This window comes from Coregonus clupeaformis, unplaced genomic scaffold (genome assembly GCF_020615455.1).
Source record: "Coregonus clupeaformis isolate EN_2021a unplaced genomic scaffold, ASM2061545v1 scaf0842, whole genome shotgun sequence".
Taxonomy (NCBI): domain Eukaryota; kingdom Metazoa; phylum Chordata; class Actinopteri; order Salmoniformes; family Salmonidae; genus Coregonus; species Coregonus clupeaformis.
In genome coordinates, this window is record NW_025534297.1 from 32501 (window position 1) to 40614 (window position 8114).

The window sequence follows — 8114 nt, forward strand, 5'->3', positions numbered from 1 at the left end:
TCCAAAAGGTCTCGTTTAAAGATCTTACTCACATCGGCTATTATCACACAGTCGTCCGGATCAGCTGGTGCTCTCATGCATGGTTCAGTGTTGCTTGCCTCGAAGCGAGCATCGAAGACATTTAGCTCGTCTGGTAGGTTCGCGTCACTGGGCAGCTCGCGGCTGGGTTTCCCTTTGTAATCCGTAATAGTTTGCAAGCCCTGCAATATCCGACAAATGTCAGAGCCGGTGTAGTAGGATTCAATCTTAGTCCTGTATTGACACTTTTCCAGTTTGATGGTTCGTCGAAGGGCGTAGCGGGATTTCTTATAAGCGTCCGGAATTGCGTCCCAGCCCTTGAAAGTGGCAGCTTTAGGAGAGCTTGGTATGAGTAAAGGTGATCTAAAGGTGATCTAAAGGTGATCTAAAGGTGATCTAGAGGTGATCTAAAGGTGATCTAGAGGTGATCTAAGGGTGATCTAAAGGTGATCTAAAGGTGATCTAGAGGTGATCAAAAGGTGATCTAAAGGTGATCTAAAGGTCATCTAAAGGTGATCTAGAGGTGATCTAAAGGTGATCTAGAGGTGATCTAAAGGTGATCTAGAGGTGATCTAAATGTGATCTAAAGGTGATCTAAAGGTGATCTAGAGGTGATCTAAAGGTGATCTAGAGGTGATCTAGAGGTGATCTAAAGGTGATCTAGAGGTGATCTAAAGGTGATCTAGAGGTGATCTAAAGGTGATCTAAAGGTGATCTAGAGGTGATCTAAAGGTGATCTAAAGGTGATCTAAAGGTGATCTAGAGGTGATCTAAAGGTGATCTAGAGGTGATCTAAAGGTGATCTAGAGGTGATCTAAAGGTGATCTAAAGGTGATCTAGAGGTGATCTAGAGGTGATCTAAAGGTGATCTAGAGGTGATCTAAAGGTGATCTAAAGGTGATCTAGAGGTGATCTAAAGGTGATCTAAAGGTGATCTAAAGGGGATCTACAGGTGATCTAAAGGTGATCTAAAGGTGATCTAGAGGTGATCTAAAGGTGATCTAGAGGTGATCTAAAGGTGATCTAAAGGTGATCTAAAGGTGATCTAGAGGTGATCTAAAGGTGATCTAAAGGTGATCTAAAGGTGATCTAGAGGTGATCTAGAGGTGATCTAAAGGTGATCTAAAGGTGATCTAAAGGTGATCTAGAGGTGATCTAAAGGTGATCTAAAGGTGATCTAAAGGTGATCTAGAGGTGATCTAAAGGTGATCTAAAGGTGATCTAGAGGTGATCTAAAGGTGATCTAAAGGTGATATAAAGGTGATATAAAGGTGATCTAGAGATCTAGATCTAGAGGTGGAGTTCTTTCGCCTCTAGTTGCACAGGACACATGCTGGTAGAAATGAGGTAAAATTAGGTCCAACCTTTAGCTCAGTTGCTAGAGCATGGCGCTTGCAACGCCAGGGTTGTGGGTTCGATTCCCACGGGGGACCAGTATGAAAATGTATTCACTCACTAACTGTCAGTCGCTCTAGATAAGAGCGTCTGATAAATGACAAAAATGTAAAATTAGGTACAACGTATTTCAGTTTCTCTGCATTAAAATCCCCGGCCACTAGGAGGCCACTGGGTGAGCATTTTGTTGTTTGCTCATGGCCCTATACAGGTCTTTGAGTGCTGTCTTAGTGCCAGCGTCGGTCTGTGGTGGTAAATGGACAGCTACAAAAAATATAGATGAAAACTCTCTTGGTAAATAGTGTGACCTACAGCTTATCATGACGTATTCTAACTCAGGTGAGCAGAAACTCGAGACTTCCCTAATGTTAGAGATCGCGTTGTTGTTGACAAAGAGACACCCCCCTGCCGAAGTATAACCAGCTAGATTTATATTTTACATGTCCTTGTTCAGCCACAGGGTTAGTGACAGAGTGGTAGATTAGTGACAGATCATGTTGATAGAATAGTCTTGAACTGAGCTCATTCAGTTTATTTTCCAGTGATTGCACATTTTCCAATAGAACAGAGGGTAAGGGTGACTTATCAACTCACCGTTGCATTCTCGTTAGGTGTCCCGCAATCCGTCCCCTATAGCGCCGCCCCCTCCTCCTCCGAGTGACGAGGATTTGGGCCTGGTCTGGGATGAGCATTATGTCCTTCGCCTCAGATTAATTTAAATAGAAGTACTCATCCAAAACGAGGTTAGTAATCGCTGTTTTGATGTCCAGAAGCTCTTTTCACTCATATAAAACGATGGCTGAAAGTTAGGATAAAAAAACACACAAAATAGCACAATTGGTCAGGAGCCCATCGAAAACGGTGGCCATCTCCTCCGGCGCCATCCTCTCCGGCGCCATCCCCTCCGGCGCCATCCACTCCGGCGCCATCCTCTCCGGCGCCATCCTCTCCAGTCACCATACAGTGTTAAAACTACACCCAAAATGACTGTGTTTTTGTTTAACACTAATAGGAAACTCTAGATCAACACTAGTGTTCAATAGAAATAACACTGTGAGTGTTAACTACCCCATGGTGTTACATTTGAGTAACACTGGCAAGTGTAATGCAATGTTAATTTTTTACACTACAGTGTTACATTAACACTCAAAATAACACTCTTTAAGTGTTGATTTAACGCTGCAAAATGTACTGTGCAGGAACGCTCACTCATCTCAAGTTGTGCTTTTCATCAGAGTTACGGCAAAGCAACTTGCACGCAACTGAAGCCACAGGTGTGTCTCATAGCAAGGTAGTCTGTCTGTCTGTTCAGCCATGATGTGATACATTTAAACAGCAGACACTTCAGATGCATTCATTCCTATTCATCCATGTGAAGAAGCAGAAAGGGATCGTAATGTATGTGACTCATTGGAATGAATGAATCATCTGATAAACCAATAATACCAAGGTGTGACTCATATTGGTTTTAGCACAGCTGTGCAGCTGTCATACTGAAGCTTTGCGGTAATAGCCGAGGCTAATCACATGACCCAGGTTAACCATTGACAGCCGAGGCCAAACACCCAGGTTAGCCAATGGATCCGTGCTTCCAGCACACCAGGAGGAACTGAGCCAGAACACTATCCCTCTCTCCATCTTTCTCTCCACCCCTCTCTCCACCTCTCTCTCCATCCCTTTAACCTTCCTCTCTCCACCCCTCTCTCCATCTCCTCTCTCCACCCCTCTCTCCATCCCTCTCTCCATCTCTCTCTCCACCCCTCTTACCCTTCCTCTCTCCACCCCTCTCTCCATCTCCTCTCTCCATCCCTCTCTCATCCCTCTCTCCATCTCCTCTCTCCATCCCTCTGTCCACCCCTCTCTCCACCTCTCTCTCCACCCCTCTCTCCATCCCTCTCTCCATCTCCTCTCTCTCTCCATCCCTCTATCCATCTCCTCTCTCTCTCCATCCCTCTCTCTATCTCCTCTCTCCACCTCTCTCTCCATCCCTCTCTCCACCCCTCTTACCCTTCCTCTCTCCACCCCTCTCTCCATTCCTCTCTCCATCTCCTCTCTCCACCTCTCTTTCCATCCCTCTCTCCATCTCCTCTCTCCACCTCTCTCTCCATCTCCTCTCTCCATCCCGCTCTCCATCTCCTCTTTCCACCTCTCTCTCCACCCCTCTCTCCATCTCCTCTCTCCACCCCTCTCTCCATCCCTCTCTCATCTCCTCTCTCCACCTCTCTCCATCCCTCTCTCCATCTCCTCTCTCCACCTCTCTCTCCATCTCCTCTCTCCATCCCGCTCTCCATCTCCTCTTTCCACCTCTCTCTCCATCCCTCTCTCCATCTCCTCTCTCCACCTCTCTCTCCACCCCTCTCTCCATCTCCTCTCTCCACCCCTCTCTCCATCCCTCTCTCCATCTCCTCTCTCCATCATGCTCTCCATCTCCTCTCTCCACCTCTCTTTCCATCCCTCTCTCCATCTCCTCTCTCCACCTCTCTCTCCATCTCCTCTCTCCATCCCGCTTTCCATCTCCTCTTTCCACCTCTCTCCATCTCTCTCTCCATCTCCTCTCTCCACCTCTCTCTCCACCCCTCTCTCCATCTCCTCTCTCCACCCCTCTCTCCATCCCTCTCTCCATCTCCTCTCTCCATCATGCTCTCCATCTCCTCTCTCCACCTCTCTTTCCATCTCCTCTCTCCATCCCGCTCTCCATCTCCACCTCTCTCTCCATCCCTACTCCATCTCCTCTCTCCACGTCTCTCTCCATCCCTCTCTCCATCTCCTCTCTCCACCCCTCTCTCCATCCCTCTCTCCATCTCCTCTCTCCACCTCTCTTTCCATCCCTCTCTCCATCTCCTCTCTCCACCTCTCTCTCCATCTCCTCTCTCCATCCCGCTCTCCATCTCCTCTCTCCACTTCTCTCTCCATCCCTCCTCCATCTCCTCTCTCCACCTCTCTCCATCCCTCTCTCCATCTCTCTCCTGTCCCGCCTCAGGATGCTAGGTTCTCACCAGTAGAGTGGAGTTATAGCCAGTCCTGCCATCTCCTCTCTCCACACCTCTCTCCATCCCTCTCTCCATCTCCTCTCTCCACCTCTCTTTCCATCCCTCTCTCCATCTCCTCTCTCCACCTCTCTCTCCATCTCCTCTCTCCATCCCGCTCTCCATCTCCTCTCTCCATCCCTCTCTCCATCTCCTCTCTCCACCTCTCTCCATTCCTCTCTCCATCTCTCTCCTGTCCCGCCTCAGGATGCTAGGTTCTCACCAGTAGAGTGGAGTTATAGCCAGTCCTGCCATCTCCTCTCTCCACACCTCTCTCTGTCCCTCTTCTCAGAGCCTGACCCCAGACTGCAGTTTCCCACCAGTAGAGTGGAGTTATAGTCAGAGCCGAGCCAGAACTCCTCTCTCTCACAGTGGCCTGAGCCAGCTACAAGCCAGAAGTCTAACTGCTTGTCAGTCTGAATGACAAAGACATAAAAATTGAGCTGGAAAACATGTTCATCCTGTGTTCAAGGACGGCCCTCCCACGTGTGTCTGGGGCTGGGTCTGGGGCTGGGGGCTGGGGCTGGGGCTGGGATGTAAGGCTGGGGCTTATGTCTGGGGCTGGGGGCTGGGGTGTATGGCTGGGGCTGGGGTGTATGGCTGGGGCTTGGGTGTAAGGCTGGGGTGTATGGCTGGGGCTGGGGTGTTTGGCTGGGGCTGGGGTGTATGGCTGGGGCTGGGGTGTTTGGCTGGGGCTGGGTGTATGGCTGGGGCTTGGTGTAAGGCTGGGGTGGATGGCTGGGGTGGATGGCTGGGGCTGGGGTGTATATGGCTGGGGCTGGGGTGTATATGGCTGGGGCTGGGGTGTATGGCTGGGGCTGGGGGTGTATGGCTGGGGCTGGGGTGTATGGCTGGGGCTAGGTGTATGGTTGGGGCTAGGGTGTATGGCTGGGGCTGGGGTGTATGGCTGGGGCTAGGTGTATGGCTGGGGCTAGGTGTATGGCTGGGGCTAGGGTGTATGGCTGGGGCTGGGGCTGGGGTGTATGACTGGTGCTGGGGTGTATGGCTGGGGCTGGGGTGTATGGCTGGGGCTGGGGTGTATGGCTGGGGCTGGGGTGTATGGCTGGGGCTAGGTGTATGGCTGGGGCTAGGGTGTATGGCTGGGGCTGGGGCTGGGGTGTATGACTGGTGCTGGGGTGTATGGCTGGGGCTGGGGTGTATGGCTGGGGCTGGGGTGTATGGCTGGGGCTGGGTGTATGGCTGGGGCTAGGGTGTATGGCTGGGGCTGGGGCTGGGGTGTATGACTGGTGCTGGGGTGTATGGCTGGGGCTGGGGTGTATGGCTGGGGCTGGGGTGTATGGCTGGGGCTGGGGTGTATGGCTGGGGCTGGGGTGTATGGCTGGGGCTGGGGTGTATGGCTGGGGCTGGGGTGTATGGCTGGGGCTGGGGTGTATGGCTGGGGGCTAGGTGTATGGCTGGGGCTAGGGGTGTATGGCTGGGGCTGGGGTGTATGGCTGGGGCTGGGGTGTATGGCTGGGGCTAGGTGTATGGCTGGGGCTAGGGTGTATGGCTGGGGCTGGGGTGTATGGCTGGGGCTGGGGTGTATGGCTGGGGCTGGGGTATATGACTGGTGCTGGGGTTTATGGCTGTCCCGTATACGGGACGGTTGAGCTAATGTGCGCTAATGTGATTAGCATGACTGTTGTAAGTAACAGCAAACTTTCCAGGACATAGACATGTCTTATATGGGCAGAAAGCTTACATTCTTGTTAATCTAACTGCAATGTCCAATTTACAGTAGCTATTACAGTGAAAAAATACCATGCTATTGTTTGAGGAGAGTGCACAACAACAAAAAACTTTTCACGGCAACTGGTTTGATACATTCACCTCTGAAGGTAAATAATACACTTACATTCAGTAATCTTGCTCAGAATTTTTTTTTTTTTTTTTTTTTTTTTGCCATCCTAAGTGTCCCAGAGATAAAATGTAGCATAGTTTTGTTTGATAAAATCTATTTTTAGATTCAAATGTAGGAACTGGGTTCTACAGTTTGAACCCCTGCTGTCTCTGGCTCCACACCCACCCCGCCCGGCCATCTAGATGTGTGAAAGTTAGTGTATAAGCTAATGATCCATCATGTATGAAATTCCTTACATTTTGTATTACCATATCATTTTTGTATGTTCTCTGTAGCTGTGTACTTGAAAATGTGTCAATTGACCAATTCGGCACATTTGGGCAGACTTGATACAAAATAATCCAGTATTGCAATGCTTCACTGGATCAATCTGAAACTGCTGCCATCTAGTGGCCAAACTCTAAATTGCGCCTAAACTGCATTATTATATTGTGGCCTTTTTCTTGCATTTCAAAATGATGGAACAAAACAAAACAATATAAATGCATGTTTTTTATTTTGTATTATCTTTTACCAGATCTAATGTGTTATGTTCTCCTACCTTAATTTCACATTTCCACAAACTTTAAAGTGTTTCCTTTCAAATGGTATCAAGAATATGCATACCATGCCTCAGGTCCTGAGCTACAGGCAGTTAGATTTGGGGACGTCATTTTAGGCGAAAATTGAAAAAAAGGGTCCGATCCTTAAGAGGTTAACACCATCAGGCTATTAAGACTCTAGAGGAGAGAGGAGAGAGGTAGAGCACTGCAGGGAGGAGAGAGGTAGAGCACTGCAGGGAGGAGAGAGGTAGAGCACCGCAGGGAGGAGAGAGGTAGAGCACTGCAGGGAGCAGAGAGGTAGAGCACTGCAGGGAGGAGAGAGGTAAGCACTGCAGGGAGCAGAGAGGTAGAGCACCGCAGGGAGGAGAGAGGTAGAGCACTGCAGGGAGGAGAGAGGTAGAGCACTGCAGGGAGGAGAGAGGTAGAGCACCGCAGGGAGGAGAGAGGTAGAGCACTGCAGGGAGGAGAGAGGTAAGCACTGCAGGGAGGAGAGAGGTAGAGCACTGCAGGGAGGAGAGAGGTAGAGCACTGCAGGGAGGAGAGAGGTAAGCACCGCAGGGAGGAGAGAGGTAGAGCACTGCAGGGAGGAGAGAGGTAGAGCACTGCAGGGAGGAGAGAGGTGCAGAGCACTGCAGGGAGGAGAGAGGTAGAGCACTGCAGGGAGGAGAGAGGTAGAGCACTGCAGGGAGGAGAGAGGTAGAGCACTGCAGGGAGCAGAGAGGGAGCACTGCAGGGAGGAGAGAGGTAGAGCACTGCAGGGAGGAGAGAGGTAGAGCACTGCAGGGAGGAGAGAGGTAGAGCACCGCAGGGAGGAGAGAGGTAGAGCACTGCAGGGAGGGAGAGAGGTAGAGCACTGCAGGGAGCAGAGAGGTAGAGCACTGCAGGGAGGAGAGAGGTAGAGACACTGCAGGGAGGAGAGAGGTAGAGCACTGCAGGGAGCAGAGAGGTAGAGCACTGCAGGGAGGAGAGAGGTAGAGCACTGCAGGGAGGAGAGAGGTAGAGCACTGCAGGGAGGAGAGAGGTAGAGCACTGCAGGGAGGAAGAGGTAGAGCACTGCAGGGAGGAGAGAGGAGCACTGCAGGGAGCAGAGAGGTAGAGCACTGCAGGGAGGGAGAGAGGTAGAGCACTGCAGGGAGGAGAGAGGTAGAGCACCGCAGGGAGCAGAGAGGTAGAGCACTGCAGGGAGGAGAGAGGTAGAGCACTGCAGGGAGGAGAGAGGTAGAGCACTGCAGGGAGGAGAGAGGTAGAGCACTGCAGGGAGGAGAGAGGTAG